The sequence below is a fragment of the Mobula birostris genome, chromosome X (genome assembly GCF_030028105.1).
Source record: "Mobula birostris isolate sMobBir1 chromosome X, sMobBir1.hap1, whole genome shotgun sequence".
Classification (NCBI taxonomy): Eukaryota; Metazoa; Chordata; class Chondrichthyes; order Myliobatiformes; family Myliobatidae; genus Mobula; species Mobula birostris.
The window spans coordinates 53071669-53087717 of NC_092402.1; the positions used below are offsets into that span (position 1 = coordinate 53071669).

Genomic DNA, 16049 nt, shown 5'->3' on the forward strand with positions numbered 1-16049 from the left:
AGGGGTGCTCTGTGTGTGTCAGTGTTACAGTGAGGGGCACTCTGTGTGTGTCAGTTTTACACTGAGGGGTGCTGAGTGTGTCAGTGTTACAGTGAGGAGTGCTCTGTGTATGTCAGTGTTACACTGAGGGGTGCTCTTTGTGTGTCAGTGTTACAGTGAGGGGCTATGGGTGTGTCAGTGTTACACTGGTGGTGCTCTGTGTGTGTCAGTGTTACAGTGGGGGTGCTCTGTGTGTCAGTGTTACAGTGAGGGGTGCTCTGTGTGTCAGTGTTACAGTGAGGGGCGCTGTGTGTGTCAGTGTTACAGTGGGGTGCTGTGTGTGTCAGTTGTTACAATGGGGGTGGTGTGTGTGTCAGTGTTACAGTGAGGGGTGCTGTGTGTGTCAGTGTTACAGTGGTGGTGCTCTGTGTGTCAGTGTTACAGTGAGGGGTGCTCTGTGTGTCAGTGTTACAGTGAGAGGCGCTGTGTGTGTCAGTGTGACAGTGAGGGGTGTTGTGTGTGTCAGTGTTACACTGAGGGGTGTTGTGTGTGTCAGTGTTACAGTGGGGGTGCTCTGTGTGTGTCATTGTTACAGTGGGGGTGCTCTGTGGGTCAGTGTTACAGTAAAGGCGCTGTGTGTGTCAGCGTTACACTGAGAGGTGCTGTGTCTGTCAGCGCTGCAGTGAGGGGTGCTCTGTGTGTGTCAGTGTTACACTGAGGGGTGCTGTATTTGTGTCAATGATACAGTGAGGGGTGCTCTGTGTGTGTCATTGTTACAGTGGGGGTGCTCTGTGTGTGTCAGTGTTACAGTGGGGGTGCTCTGTGTGTGTCAGTGTTACAGTGAGGGGTGCTCTGTGTGTGTGTCATTGTTACAGTGGGGGTGCTCTGTGTGTGTCAGTGTTACACTGAGGGGTGCTGTATTTGTGTCAGTGATACAGTGAGGGGTGCTCTGTGTGTCAGTGTTACAGTGGGGGTGCTCTGTGTGTGTCATTGTTACAGTGGGGGTGCTCTGTGTGTCAGTGTTACACTGAGTGGTGCTGTGTGTGTCAGTGTAACAGTGAGGGGTGCTCTGTGTGTGTCAGTGTTATAGTGAGCAGTGCTCTGTGGTGTGCCAGTGTTACAATGAGGGGTTGTGTGTGTATCGGTGTTACCACTGAGGGGGCGCTCTGTGTGTGTCAGTGTTACACTGAGGTGGTGTTGTGTGTGTCAGTGTAACAGTGAGGGGTGCTCTGTGTGTGTCAGTGTTACAGTGAGCAGTGCTCTGTGTGTGTCAGTGTTACAATGAGGGGTCGTGTGTTTATCAGTGTTACAGTGAGGGGTGCTCTGTGTGTCAGTATTACAGTGAGGGGTGCTGTGTGTGTCAGTGTTACAGTGAGGGGTGTTGTGTGTGTCAGTGTTACACTGAGAGGTGCTGTGTCTCTCAGTGCTGCAGTGAGGGGTGCTCTGTGTGTGTCAGTGTTACAGTGAGGGGTGCTCTGTGTGTGTCAATGTTACACTGAGTGGTGCTGTGTGTGTGTCAGTGTTACAGTGGTGGTGCTCTGTGTGTGTCAGTGTTACACTGAGGGGTGCTTTGCGTGTATCAGTGTTACAGTGAGGGGTGCTCTGTGTGTGTCAGTGTTACAGTGAGGGGCACTCTGTGTGTGTCAGTGTTACAGTGGGGGTGCTGTGTGTATCAGTGTTACAGTGAGGGGTGCTCTGTGTGTGTCAGTATTACAGTGAGGGGTGCTCTTTGTGTGTCAGTGTTACAGTGAGGGGCTATGGGTGTGTCAGTGTTACACTGGTGGTGCTCTGTGTGTGTCAGTGTTACAGTGGGGGTGCTCTGTGTGTCAGTGTTACAGTGAGGGGTGCTCTGTGTGTCAGTGTTACAGTGGGGGTGCTGTGTGTGTCAGTGTTACAATGCGGGTGGTGTGTGTGTCAGTGTTACAGTGAGGAGCGCTGTGTGTGTCAGTGTTACAGTGGTGGTGCTCTGTGTGTCAGTGTTACAGTGAGGGGTGCTCTGTGTGTCAGTGTTACAGTGAGAGGCTCTGTGTGTGTCAGTGTGACAGTGAGGGGTGTTGTGTGTGTCAGTGTTACACTGAGGGGTGTTGTGTGTGTCAGTGTTACAGTGGGGGTGCTGTGTGTGTCAGTGTTACAGTGGGGTGCTGTGTGTGTCAGTGTTACAATGGGGGTGGTGTGTGTATCAGTGTGACAGTGAGTGGTGCTGTGTGCGTCAGTGTTACAGTGAGGGGTGCTGTGTGTGTCAGTGTTACAGTGGGGGTGCTGTGTGTGTCAGTGTTACAATGGGGGTGGTGTGTGTGTCAGTGTTACAGTGAGGGGTGCTGTGTGTGTCAGTGTTACAGTGAGGGGTGCTGTGTGTATCAGTGTTACAGTGAGGGTGCTGTGTGTGTCAGTGTTACAATGGGGGTGCTCTGTGTGTGTCAGTGTTACAGTGAGGGGCACTGTGTGTGTCAGTGTTACAGTGAGGGGTGCTCTGTGTGTCAGTGTTACAGTGAGGGGCGCTGTGTGTGTCAGTGTGACAGTGAGGGGTGTTGTGTGTGTCAGTGTTACACTGAGGGGTGTTGTGTGTGTCAGTGTTACAGTGGGGGTGCTGTGTGTGTCAGTGTTACAGTGGGGGTGCTGTGTGTGTCAGTGTTACAATGGGGGCGGTGTGTGTATCAGTGTGACAGTGAGGGGCGCTGTGTGTGTCAGTGTTACAGTGAGGGGTGCTGTGTGTGTCAGTGTTACAGTGGGGGTGCTGTGTGTGTCAGTGTTACAGTGGGGGTGGTGTGTGTGTCAGTGTTACAGTGAGGGGTGCTGTGTGTGTCAGTGTTACAGTGAGGGGCGCTGTGTGTGTCAGTGTTACAGTGGTGGTGCTCTGTGTGTCAGTGTTACAGTGAGGGGTGCTCTGTGTGTCAGTGTTACAGTGAGAGGCGCTGTGTGTGTCAGTGTGACAGTGAGGGGTGTTGTGTGTGTCAGTGTTACACTGAGGGGTGTTGTGTGTGTCAGTGTTACAGTGGGGGTGCTGTGTGTGTCAGTGTTACAGTGGGGGCGGTGTGTGTATCAGTGTGACAGTGAGGGGTGCTGTGTGCGTCAGTGTTACAGTGAGGGGTGCTGTGTGTGTCAGTGTTACAGTGGGGGTGCTGTGTGTGTCAGTGTTACAATGGGGGTGGTGTGTGTGTCAGTGTTACAGTGAGGGGTGCTGTGTGTGTCAGTGTTACAGTGAGGGGTGCTCTGTGTGTATCAGTGTTACATTGAGGGTGCTGTGTGTGTCAGTGTTACAATGGGGGTGGTGTGTGTGTCAGTGTTACAGTGAGGGGTGCTGTGTGTGTCAGTGTTACACTGGGGGTGCTCTGTGTGTGTCAGTGTTACAGTGAGGGGCGCTGTTTGCGTCAGTGTTACAGTGGTGGTGCTCTGTGTGTGTCGGTGTTACAGTGGGGGTGCTCTGTGTGTGTCAGTGTTACAGTGAGGGGTGCTGTGTGTGTCAGTGTTACAGTGAGGGGCGCTGTGTGTGTCAGTGTGACAGTGAGGGGTGTTGTGTGTGTCAGTGTTACACTGAGGGGTGTTGTGTGTGTCAGTGTTACAGTGGGGGTGCTGTGTGTGTCAGTGTTACAGTGGGGGTGCTGTGTGTGTCAGTGTTACAATGGGGGTGGTGTGTGTATCAGTGTGACAGTGAGGGGCGCTGTGTGTGTCAGTGTTACAGTGAGGGGCGCTGTGTGTGTCAGTGTTACAATGGGGGTGGTGTGTGTGTCAGTGTTACAATGGGGGTGGTGTGTGTGTCAGTGTTACAGTGAGGGGTGCTGTGTGTGTCAGTGTTACAGTGAGGGGTGCTGTGTGTGTATCAGTGTTACAGTGAGGGTGCTGTGTGTGTCAGTGTTACAATGGGGGTGGTGTGTGTGTCAGTGTTACAGTGAGGGGTGCTGTGTGTGTCAGTGTTACACTGGGGGTGCTCTGTGTGTGTCAGTGTTACAGTGAGGGGCGCTGTGTGTGTCAGTGTTACAGTGGTGGTGCTCTGTGTGTGTCGGTGTTACAGTGGGGGTGCTCTGTGTGTGTCAGTGTTACAGTGAGGGGTGCTCTGTGTGTCAGTGTTACAGTGAGGGGCGCTGTGTGTGTCAGTGTGACAGTGAGGGGTGTTGTGTGTGTCAGTGTTACACTGAGGGGTGTTGTGTGTGTCAGTGTTACAGTGGGGGTGCTGTGTGTGTCAGTGTTACAGTGGGGGTGCTGTGTGTGTCAGTGTTACAATGGGGGTGGTGTTTGTATCAGTGTGACAGTGAGGGGCGCTGTCTGTGTCAGTGTTACAGTGAGGGGCGCTGTGTGTGTCAGTGTTACAGTGGGGGTGCTGTGTGTGTCAGTGTTACAATGGGGGTGGTGTGTGTGTCAGTGTTACAGTGAGGGGCGCTGTGTGTGTCAGTTTTACAGTGGTGGTGCTCTGTGTGTGTCGGTGTTACAGTGGTGGTGCTCTGTGTGTCAGTGTTACAGTGAGGGGTGCTCTGTGTGTTAGTGTTACACTGAGGGGTGTTGTGTGTGTCAGTGTTACACTGAGGGGTGTTGTGTGTGTCAGTATCACACTGAGGGGTTTTGGGTCTTTGGAGCTGCAACGTGTCGTAAACCGAGTGGCCCATTCACGGTCTGTATTGCAGTGTCACACTGAGGAGCTTTTGCTATCGTCTGCGTGGTTGGTCTTTCTGTCCGTGCAAGACACTGATTTGGGCAATGTCTACTTGCCTCTCTAGCGCCGCTTCCTGCCCCTGTCCTGAATACGTGTCATGCTGCCAGGTACACCACTGGAGGTGATCTGTTTGAGTCAGTTTTCAGAGCTGACATTCGATATCCTCCATTGGATTAAAGGTTCGGCTGTGGCGCTGAGGGTGGGATCACAGGATAACAAGGCAGGCTTGCACTTTGCGATTTATCACTGGAGAGTTGTTTCACTGCACATAGCTGATGAGACTAGCAAGCGTCAACCTCCCTGTTTAAAAGCAGACATAATGCAGTCGATGGGATTGAAATTTTGTTTGCCTTTGCGCTCTCTAGGTCAGCGTCAATCTTTCCGTCAGTCGGTAACGTGCTGCAGCGCGGGCTCCCTGCTCACCATCCCTCCCAAAAACCTCCCTTCCCCTGAAGGACCGGAGCATCTCCTATGTCCCACCCTTATGTTCTCCCATCCCCCTCACTGTTAACCTTGTGACAAGCTTGCAAAATTAGAGGGAGGTGCAAGAGGAATAGTGTCGCACTGGGGGTTGGGGGAGATGCCGTGAAGAGGGAGCGCCACGCTGTGGGACGGACAGTCTGCAGCGACCGCTGCGATTTGGGAGGGATGGTGAGGGAGCCCTACACTGCAAATTCCTGCAAATTCTCAAACGCCTGCAGGCACTCAACTCTTCCTGAGTGGACTTTCCCTCTCTCTCCCTGTCTCCAGGTCAGGTAGTCAAAGACAAAATGGTTTCTGTACCATAATATAGCAGACTTCTCTCTCTCTCACACGCACACACATTCTTTCTCTCTCTATCTTTCTTTTCATGTGTCTATCTCTTTTTCTATTTCTGTCTCTCTCTATCTCTCCAGTGTTAGTAAGTTTGCTGATGACACAAAAGTTGGAGGTGTTGTGGATAGTGTGGAGAGCTGTCAGAGGTTACAGCAGGACATTGATAGGATGCAAAACTGGGCTGAGAAGTGGCAGATGGAGTTCAACCCAGGTAAGTATAAAGTGGTTCAAATATGACGGCAGAATATAGTATTAATGGTAAGACTCTTGGCAGTGTGGAGGATCAGAGGGATCTTGGGGTCCGAGTCCACAGGACACTCAAGGCTGCTACGCAGGTTGACTCTGTGGTTAAGAAGGCATACGGTGCATTGGCCTTCATCAATCGTGGGATTGAGTTTAGGAGCTGAGAGGTAATGTTGCAGCTATATAGGACCCTGGTCAGACCCCACTTGGAGTACTGTGCTCAGTTCTGGTCACCTCACTACAGGAAGGATGTGGAAACCACAGAAAAGGTGCAGAGGAGATTTACAAGGATGTTCCCTGGATTGGGGAGCATGCCTTATGAGAATAGGTTGAGTGAACTTGGCCTTTTCTCCTTGGAGCGATGGAGGATGAGAGGTGACCTGATAGAGGTGTATAAGATGATGAGAGGCATTGATCGTGTGGATAGTCAGAGGCTTTTTCCCAGGGCTGAAATGGCTAGCACGAGAGGGCAGAGTTTTAGGGTGCTTGGAAGCAGGTACAGAGGAGATGTCAGGGGTGAGTTTTTCTATGCAGAGAGTGATGAGTGCATGGAATAGGCTGCCAGCGACAGTGGTGGAGGCAGATACAATAGGGTCTTTGAAGAGACTCCTGGACAGGTACAAGAAGCTTAGAAAAATAGAGGGCTAATAGAGGTAATTTCTAAGGTAAGGACATGTTTAGTACAGCTTTGTGGGCTGAAGGGCCTGTATTGTGCTGTAGGTTTTCTATGTTTCTATCTCTCCCTATCTCTCCATCTCTTGCTCTCTCTATTTCTCTCTATCACCCTCAATCTATCTCTCTCCATCTCTCTCTATATTATCCCTCACTATATCACTTTTACTCTCTCTTCTCTCTGTCCATCCGTTACTCTCTGTATCTCTCTCCTATCTCTCTGTCTCTGTCTTTCTCTGTCTCACTTTCTGTGTGTGTGTCTTTCTCTGTCTCTCTCATTCTCTCACTGCCTTTCTTTTCTCTCTCACTTATTCTCCCTCTCTCGTGCTCTGTCTCTCTCCTTCTGTCTATCTATCTATCCATCTCTGCTTCATACTTTCTCCCACTTTGTCTGTGTCCACCTTCTCTGTAACACACACAGAATGCTGTGGGAACTCAGGAGAGAACTCAACAACATCTATGGAGAGAATAAACAGTTGACATTTCAGCTAAGATCGTTCATCGGACCCGATGCCCTTCCTTCGATGCTGCCCAGCCTGTTGACTTCTCCCGGCATTTTGTGTGCATTGTTCAAGATTTCCAGCATCAGCAGAATCTCTTGTGCCCCCCGACCTTCTCTGACCCTCTTTCCTCTCTGTCCCCCTTCTCTCTTCCTCCTTTCTCTCTGCACCCTGTCTCCCATCTCTCATTCTCTATCCATTTTTTTCTTTTTCTCTTTCCCGATCCCAGCTCTCACTGTCCTTTTCACTCTCCCCACCCTTTCCCTCTCACCCTCTCACATCTCTCTTTATCTCTCTGTCTCAATCTCTCTTCACTCCCTCATTCCCCTGCAAACCTCCTCATTAGCCCTTCTCTCTCTCTCTCTCTCATTCCCACTCAGATATATTTCTGTGTTATCCCAATCCAGTTATCTTTCCCTTCCCCCTCACTTCTCTCTGCTACTCTCTCTCTCTTCCTGTATCTTTGCACAGCCACGCCCTTTCTCTCTGCCCCCTTCACTCTCCCTATCATTCTTTCTATTCCATGTCTCTCTCCTCTCTTCAGTTCTTTCTCTCTCAGTTTCACCCCTTCTGTGCACCTCTCTCTTTCTTCCACTCTCACACTCACTCTCTTTCTGTGTGTGTCTCTCTCTGCTTTCTTTTCTCTACGCCTCGCCCTCTTATCCCTTCTATCTCTCCTGCTGCTTCTTTCCCTTTCCCCTCACACTCTAATACCCACTCTGTCTGTCTGTATCTCTCTTTTCACCCTCTCTCCCTCTCAATCACAACCTATGTCATTGTGACCTTAGCACTTTACCATCTGCCTACACTGCACTTTCTCTGTAACTGTGACACTTTATTCTGCATTTTGTTATTGCTTTTCTCTTGTTCTACCTCAATGCACTGATGTGATGAAATGATCTGTGTGGGTGGCATATAAAACAAAGGTTTTCACTGTATCTTGTACATGTGACAATAATAAAACAGTTTACCAGTTTACTGTTTGCCTCTCTCTTTCTCTCTCTCTGCACCTCTCATCACCCTCGCTCTTCCCTTGCCCCCACATTCTACTTTCTCTCTCATCTCTGCCACTCTCCACGTGTCTGTCTCTTTCACTCACTCACTCTCTCTCTGTCTGCCCTCTCTCTCTGTCTCTGTATGTCTGTCTCTTTCTCTTTCACTCTCTCGCACCAGTCTCCAACGGTACAGAAACTACACTACGGTGGGCAAGGCAGCTCTACAACGGGTAGACAAAACTGCCCAAGTGTCACCGGCACCATAGAGCAGATATATAGAAAGGTGCCGGAGAAGGGCCAGTAACATCTCACCCACTCTGCTCACGGACTGTTTGTCCCACTCCCATCAAGGGGAAGGCTATGTAGCATCCACACCAGGACCATGAAGGATCTCACCCACCCTGCTCATGGACTGCTTGTTTCACTCCCCATCAAGGAGAAGGCTACATAGCATCCACGCCAGGACCACCAGACTCAAAAACAGTTACTTTCCCCAAGCAGTGAGTCTGATCAACACCTCCACCCACTAACTCACCTCTCCACAACCCCCAACCACCACTACTTTATCATTTCCTGTCAGAGTCTCTTGATATACAGACACTCCTGTGCCTCCAGTCTCTTTATGGACATATAATCAACCTGTGTATATAAACTATCTTATGTGTTTATATTTATTGTCTCCTTTATTATTCTCTTCTTTATCTTTTGTGTGTGTGTGTTCTGTTTGTGCTGCATCAGATTCAGAATAACAATTATTTCATTCTCCTTTTCACTAGTGTACTAGAAATGACATTAAACAATCTAGAATCTTGAATCCTGGTGAACCTCTCCTGCACCTTCATTTCTTTCCTGTAATGGGGCAAATAGAACTGAATGCAATACTCCAAATGCAGCCTGAACAAAGTTTTATAAAGCTGCAAAGGATACAGCGGGATATAATCCAGATACAGTTATGGACAGAGAAATGGTAGATGGGAGTTTAATCTGGGCAAAAGTCTCCTGACTCTCGATTCCCATTCCCGATCTAACATGTTGGTCCATGGCAAGAGGAAGCCACCCTCAGAGTGGAGGAACAACACCTCATGTTCCGTCTGGGTAGCCTCCAACCTGGTGGTATGAACATTAATTTCTCGAACTTACAGTTAAAAAAAATTCCTCCCCCTCCCCTCTTCCTCTATTCCCCACTCTGGCCTCTCATCTCTTCTCACCTGCCTATCACCTCCCCCTGGTGCCCCTCCTTTCCTTTCTTCCATAGTCCACTCTCCTCTCTGAATGGATTCCTTCCTCTCCAGCCCTTTACTTTCCCCACCCACTTGGCTTCACCTATCACCTTCTAGCTATCATTCTTCTCCTCCGCAGCTTTTTATTCTGGCATCTTGTCCATTCTTTTCCAGTCCTGAAGAAGGGCCTCAGCCCGAAACCTAAGCTGTTTATTCCCCTCCATAGATGCTGCCTGACCTGCTGAGTTCCTCCAGAATTTTGTGTGTATTGCTTTGGATCTCCTGCATCTGCAGAATTTCTTGTGTTCTAGAACTCAGTGCCTCAACTATTAAAGAAAAGCATGCCATTTTCCTTCTTTACCACCCTGTCAACTTGTACAGCCACTTCCAGGGGGAAGGTGTGGCGACACTTGTGGGCTACCCCCAGCACGTCCTCAGATTGTGTCAATGCAAAGGACACATTTCACTGTATGTTTGGATGTACATGTGATTAATAATAAATAAATTTAAATCTAGGGACATGAACCTCTAGATCCATCTGTACATCAACTGTGTCCTGTCTCCTTACATTTGACCTCCCAAAGTGCAATACCTCACACTTACCCTAATTAAACTCCATCTGCCATTCCTCTGCCCCACCTGTAACTGGTCTATATCCAGCTGCATCCTTTGGCAGCCTTCTACACCATCCACATCACCAAACTTCGCAGCATCTCCAAACTTACTAACCCATCTATTTAAGTTTTCATCTGGAACAACACACACACAAAATGCTGGAGGAATTGACCTGCCAAGTCCCTACAGCATTTTGTGTGTGTTACTCAAGACTTTCAACATCTGCAGAATCTCTTGGGTATCATCCAAGTTTTCATCCAAGTCATTTCCATTTACAGTATTTCAAACAGCAGAGATCCCACTAGTCACAGACCTCCAGCCAAAGTAACACCACCTTCTGTTTTCCAGGGAGAAACTGATTCTGAATCCAATTGGCCAAGTAACCATGGATCCCAATCTTCTGGGTGAAGTTCTTGTACAGGCCAGTCCTGAACAATCTCCACTTCTTGCCCATTTTGGCATCCAATTTACCTGAATTTTCAGAAGACCTTTGACAAGGTGTTGCACGTAAGGCTGCTTAACAAGTTAAGAGCCCGTGGTATTACAGGAAAGATTCTAGCATGGATAAAGCAGTGGCTGATTGGCAGAAGGCAAAGAGTGGGAATAAAGGGAGCCTTTTCTGGTTGGCTGTCAATGACTTGAGGTGTTCCACAGAGGTTAGTTTTGGGGCCCCTTCTTTTCACATTGTATGCCAATGATTTGGATGATCGAATTGATGGATTTGTGGCCCAAATTTGTGGACGATACAAAGATAGATGGACGGGTAGGTCATGTTGAGGAAGCAACAAGTCTGCAGAAGGACTTAGACAGATTGGGAGAATGGGCAAAGAAGTGGCAGATGCAATACAGTCTTGGGAAGTGTGTGGTCATGCATTTTGTTAGTAGGAATAAGGACGTAGACTATTTTCTAAACAAGGAGAAATTTCAAAAACTGGAAGTGCAAAGGAACTTGGGAGTCATGGGGCAGGATTCCCGAAAGATTAATTTGCAGGTTGAGTTGGTGATAAGGAAGGCAAGTGTAATATTAACATTTTTGTACAAGAGGACTAGAATATAATGAAATGTTGAGGCTTTATATAGCACTGGTGAGGCCTCACTTGGAATATTGTGAGCAGTTTTGGGCCCCATATCTGAGGAAGAATGTGCTGCCATTAGAGAGGGTCTAACAGAGCTTCACGAGAATGATCCTCTGGACAAAATGGTTAATGTATGAAGAATGTTTGATGAGGAATCTCATTGAAACATACTGAATACTGCAAGGCCTAGATGGAGTGGACATGGAGAGGATGTTTGCAATAGTGGAAGAGTCCAGGGCCAGATGGCACAGCCTCAGAATAGAAGGTCTATCTGATCTCCCCTCAGCCTCCGCCGCTCCAGAGAAACAACCTAAATTCATCCAACCTCTGTTTACAACTTTAATCCAGGCAGCATCCTGTAGACTTCCTTTGCACCCTCTCCAAAGTCTCCACACCCTTCCTGTAATGGGGGAGGGTAGACCAAAACTGCACAAAATACTTCAAATGTGGCCAGATCAAAGTTTTATACAGTTGCAGGGCATTCTCTCAGAGGGAGAGGAGAAGGTAGGTGGTCAGGGGAGTGGGGAGCAGAGGAAGGAGAATGGGGGAGGGGGTGAGAGGGTGGGGGATGGGGGTAGGAACAGGAGGGGAAGGTGGAGGTCAAGGAGAGGGAGGGTGGGTGAGAGAGGGGAGGAAAGCTGGGTGAATGGGAGGAGAGAAGGAAGGGGAGGGAAGAGGGGGAGAGAGAGGGGAGAGGGAGAGAGGGGAGGTGAGAGATGAGAGAGAGAGGGTGGAAGGGGAGGGAGAGAGCGAGAGTGGGAAGGGTGAGAGAAGGGAAGAGGGGTGATGGAGGGTCAGAAGTAGGGAGGAGACAGAGAGGAGGGGATGGTGTGGGTGAGGAGAGATGGGCAAGGGAGAGGGGGAGAGGGAAGGGAGGGAGGAAGGGATAGAGGGAAAGGTAGAGGGAAGAGTGAGGGAGGATTGGATAGATTGAAAGAGAGAGCAGCAGGGAGAGGGGAGTTTCTTTGAGGACATTCCCTCCCTCAGTCCCACTCTCTTCCTGTCCTTCTGTCTCTTCCCCAATACTCTCCCTCTGAGGGAGTGCCCTAGTGCTGTATAAAACTTTGATCTTGCCACATTTGAAGTGACAAAAGAGAGTCAAAAGGACAGGAAGAAAGTGGGATTGAGGGAGGGAATGTCTCAAAGAAACTCCCCTCTCCCTACTGCTCTCTCTTTCATTCTATCCAATCCTCCCTCACTCCTCTCTCTACCTCTATCCCTTCCTCCCTCTCTTCCTCTCTCCTTCTTCCTTGCCCTATGACCACCCCCCACACCATCCAATCTCTCACTTTCTCCTGTCTCCCATCCCCTCCTCTCTGTCTTCCCTACTTCTGTCCCTCCATCACCTCTCTCCCCTTCTCTCACCCTTCCCACTCTCACTTCCTCCCCTTCCACCCTCTCTCTCATCTCTCCCCTCTCCCTCTCTCTCCTCTCTTCCCTCTCCCTCCCTTCTCCCCTCCCATTCCCCCAGCCTTCCTCCCCTCTGTCAACCACCACCCCTCCCCTCGCCCCCACCCTCCCCTCCAGTTCCCATCCCTTCCCCCGCTCTCTTTCCCCCGTTCCCGTTACCTTCTACCCTCTCCTCTCCCCCCTCTTTCCTTCACCTCTCTTCTCCCTGTCTCTGTCCCTGGGACGGTGTTTAGAGCAGGGGACAATGGGAGCCGGAACGGACACCCCTCTCCGCTGCGACTTACCCCACGCCCCTACCACGGATATCGGAGCCCGGGGCTGCCGGCGCCGCTCCCACCGCCCTTGCAGCGGCTGCCGGCGGGGCGACGGGCTCACTAGAGGGGCCGGAGGTGAGGGAGGTGGGCGGGTCAGACAACAGCTCAGCAGCAGGAAGAGCGAACCGAGAGGCGGAGGCCTCAGCGCTCTGTACCTGTGGGACGGAGGAAAGGGGAGACGAAGAAGGGAATGGATGCAGAAGGGGTGTGGAGAGAGGGAAGAAATGGGGAGGGGGAGGGAGAGGGATAGGAAGGAGTAAGGGAACAGAGAGGGGGAGGATCAGGGACGGGGAATGGAGAGGGAGGTGGGGGGAAATAGGAGAGGAGGGAGGGGGAAATGGAGGAGGATGAAGTATGGGTTATGAAGGTTGATGGGGGTGAAGAAAGTATGAGGGAGATGGAGGGAAAGGGGGGGAAGGCTTGAGGGTGTGGGAGGGAGATAGCAGTAAAGGGGAGGAAGGAGAGTTGAGGGAGAAAGGAGTGGGTGGGGAGGAACAGGATGGAGAGGGAAGAGAAGGGAGAGGAGAGGAAAGGAAGGGCAGGAGGGATAGGGTTGGGGAGATAAGGGTGAGTGGAAAATTGTGGGATGGAGGGAGAGGGGAGGAGGAGAGGGAAGGGAGTGAGGGGGAGAGGTAGCAGGGGATGGAGTGGGTGAGGGAGAGGAGATGGTGAGAAGGAGAGAGAGGGAAGAGGAAGGAGCGAGATGAGGGTGGAGGGGCTAGAAGGGGTTGTATGGGTGAGAAAGAGAGGGGGAGGCAGATAGAAGGGAAGGGAAGGAAGGAGAGAGGAGAAAGGATGGCAGTAAAGGGGTAGAAGGTAGGAGAGCTGAAGGGAGAAAGGAGGGAGTGAAGAAACAGAAAGGTAGAGATGGGGCAGAGAGTCGGTGAGAGAAGTAGGGAGGGAGGCTGGTGGGAAGAGGAGAGGGTGAGAGTGTTTAAGGGGGGCAGGGGAGAGAGAGAAAGAGGAGACAAGAGATGGGAAATGCAGAAGGAGGACGGGAGAGGTGGAAGGAGCAGTATAAATGGAGATAGTAAGGCTGAGGGAGAGAGATGGTGAGTGGAGGAGAGAGAGGGTTCAAAGAAAGGAGAAGAAAAGGACAGGGGCAAGGCTCAGGGGGGCTCATCACCAACAACGATGAGATGGCCTACAGAGAGGAGGTGGAAGAGCTCGAGGCCTGGTGTCAGGCAATGTCAACAAGACAAAGGAGATGGTTATTGATTTTGGGAGAACTCACTCACACCCCTCTTTACATCAGTGGCACAGCCAGGGAAATTGTCAGCAGGTTCAAACTCCTGAGAGTGCACATCTTACACAACCTCTCAACGTCCTGGAGCACAGTCAGGAAAGTTCATCTACTTTCTGAAGAGTCTGTACAGAACTGGATGGTCATACACACCCATACTCACCTCATTCTACAGATGTGCAGTCGAGAGCATCCTAACAAGCTGTATCACTGCACAGTACAGAAACTACACTACGGTGGGCAAGGCAGCTCTACAACGGGTAGACAAAACTGCCCAAGTGTCACCGGCACCATCGAGCAGATATATAGAAAGGTGCCGGAGAAGGGCCAGTAACATCTCACCCACTCTGCTCATGGACTGTTTGTCCCACTCCCATCAAGGAGAAGGCTACATAGCATCCACGACAGGACCACCAGACTCAAAAACAGTTACTTTCCCCAAGCAGTGAGTCTGATCAACACCTCTACCCACTAACCCACCCCTCCACAACCCCCAACCACCACTACTTTATCATTTCCTGTCAGTCTCTTTATATACAGACACTCCTGTGCCTCCAGTCTCTTTATGGACATGCAATCAATCTGTGTGTATAAGCTATCTTATGTATTATTTATTGTTTTTTTAAAAAAATATTCTGTTCTTTTTTCTGCTGCATCAGATCCAGAGTGATAATTATTTTGTTCTTTACACTTGTGTACTGGAATGACATTAAACAATCTTGAATTTTGAATGTGTGTGTGTTTCTCCGTGTGTGTATGTCTTTGTGTGTGTGTCTGTGCGTGTATGTATGCCTGTCTTTGTGTGTATGTCTGCATGTGTATATGTGTCTCTGTGTGTCTGTGTCTGTATGTGTGCGCGCTTGTATATGTGTGTTTCTTTGTGTCTGTGTGTCTGTGTGTTTCTTTGTGTGTGTGTGTGTGTGTGTGTGTGTGTGTAATCCCTGCTGCTAAGATCCCTCACACACACCGGCTGCTGCTGGCGTGGAGATAAATCTCCTGTGACGGGGAAAAGATGCTGCGGTGAAGGCAGTAAAATGCCAGGGTGATTTACTCGGGCTGCCGCGCCGCACACTTTGTCACTGCAGGAATCTGCTTAACATTCCGCACGCTGTCGACTGCGGAATCCGCTGGAGATGAATATTAAACACGGATCGTCCCTGCTTCAATTGCGGCAGCTCCCGGCGCCTCCTTGCCTCATGAATCACCCTGACCTTCCCCGTTCCCCCTCCTCCACATCACTCCCGGCCGCAGGTCGCTCTGCTCCTCTACGCCGGGTACAGTCAACAATCCGCTACTGCACAACACAGAGAGATAGGGATATCGCCATTAGGAAGCATTATTAATGGCAGAGAGCGACTAGGAGAGAGAGAGAGGGAGAAATGCAGGGAGGGGTACGGAATCGAGAGGTTAGGGGGTCACAGAGACAGTGAGTGGTGTAGGGGAGGGGAGGGGTCACAGACACAGGAAGGGTGTGGGCGAGAGATAGGGGTCACAGAGAGGAAGGGTGCAAGGGAGACTGGTGGTCTCAGAAACGTGGAGTGGTGTAGCGGAGGGTCGGGGTCACAGAGTCGGGGAGGTGTGTGTGGGAGTGAGAGGGTCACAGAGACGGGAGAGGTGTAGAGGATTGTGTAGGTAAGGGGGAGTCACAGAGATGGGGAGGGATACAGGGGAGGGAGGGCGTCACGGAGATGGGGAGAGGGTGTAGGGGAGGGAGGGTTGTTGGTGGGCGATGGGTTCACAGAGATGAGGAGCGGTATAGGGTAGTGAGGGGAGTCACAGAGATAGGGGGCGCAGGGGAGTGAGAAAGGTCACAGAGACGGGGTGTGGTGTAGGGGAGTGAGCGGGGTCACAGGGGCGGGTGGAGGTGAGCGAGGGGGTCACAGAAACAGGGAGGGGTGTCGGGGAGGGTGGGGGATCACAGAGGGGAAGGATGTCACTGAGAAAGGGAGGGGTGTAGGGAAGGCAGGGGGTACAGAAATAATCACTTTAAAATTTGGGGCTTTGTGCGGAGTTGCTGCAATCTCGTATTTCTGCGGGAGGACCTCAGCAGGACAGGCAGCATCTAGGAAAAGAGTATAGTCGAGGTTTCGGGCCGAAACCTTTCGGCAGGACGGGTTCAGAAATGTCGACTATACTCATTTGTTAGATGCTGCCTGCCTTGCTAAGTTCCTCCCGCATTTTGTGTATGTTGCTTGGATTTCCAGCATCTGCAGATTTTCTCTTGTTTGTCGTATATCTGCGTGCGGCTTCTCACTGGGCAGGGGCTTGCAGAATTGTACCTCCAGTGACCTCTAGTGGAATATGTGAGCGTTGCATGTGGA

General features: G+C 50.6%; 1 protein-coding gene across 2 annotated transcripts in view; it reads right to left on the bottom strand.

Annotated features, from left to right (window-relative positions):
* LOC140191656 (calcium-binding and coiled-coil domain-containing protein 1-A-like) overlaps nucleotides 1–12556 on the bottom strand; it is a 108477-nt gene extending 95921 nt beyond the window's left edge. For both annotated transcript variants that reach the window (XM_072249256.1, XM_072249255.1), the window contains exons 1-2: nucleotides 12456–12556; nucleotides 4681–4924 (exon numbers count right to left, since the gene is read on the bottom strand). The gene's annotated coding sequence lies outside the window, so the exon portion shown is untranslated. The remainder of the gene's footprint in view (nucleotides 1–4680; nucleotides 4925–12455) is intronic.
* Between the last annotated feature and the right edge of the window lie 3493 nt (nucleotides 12557–16049).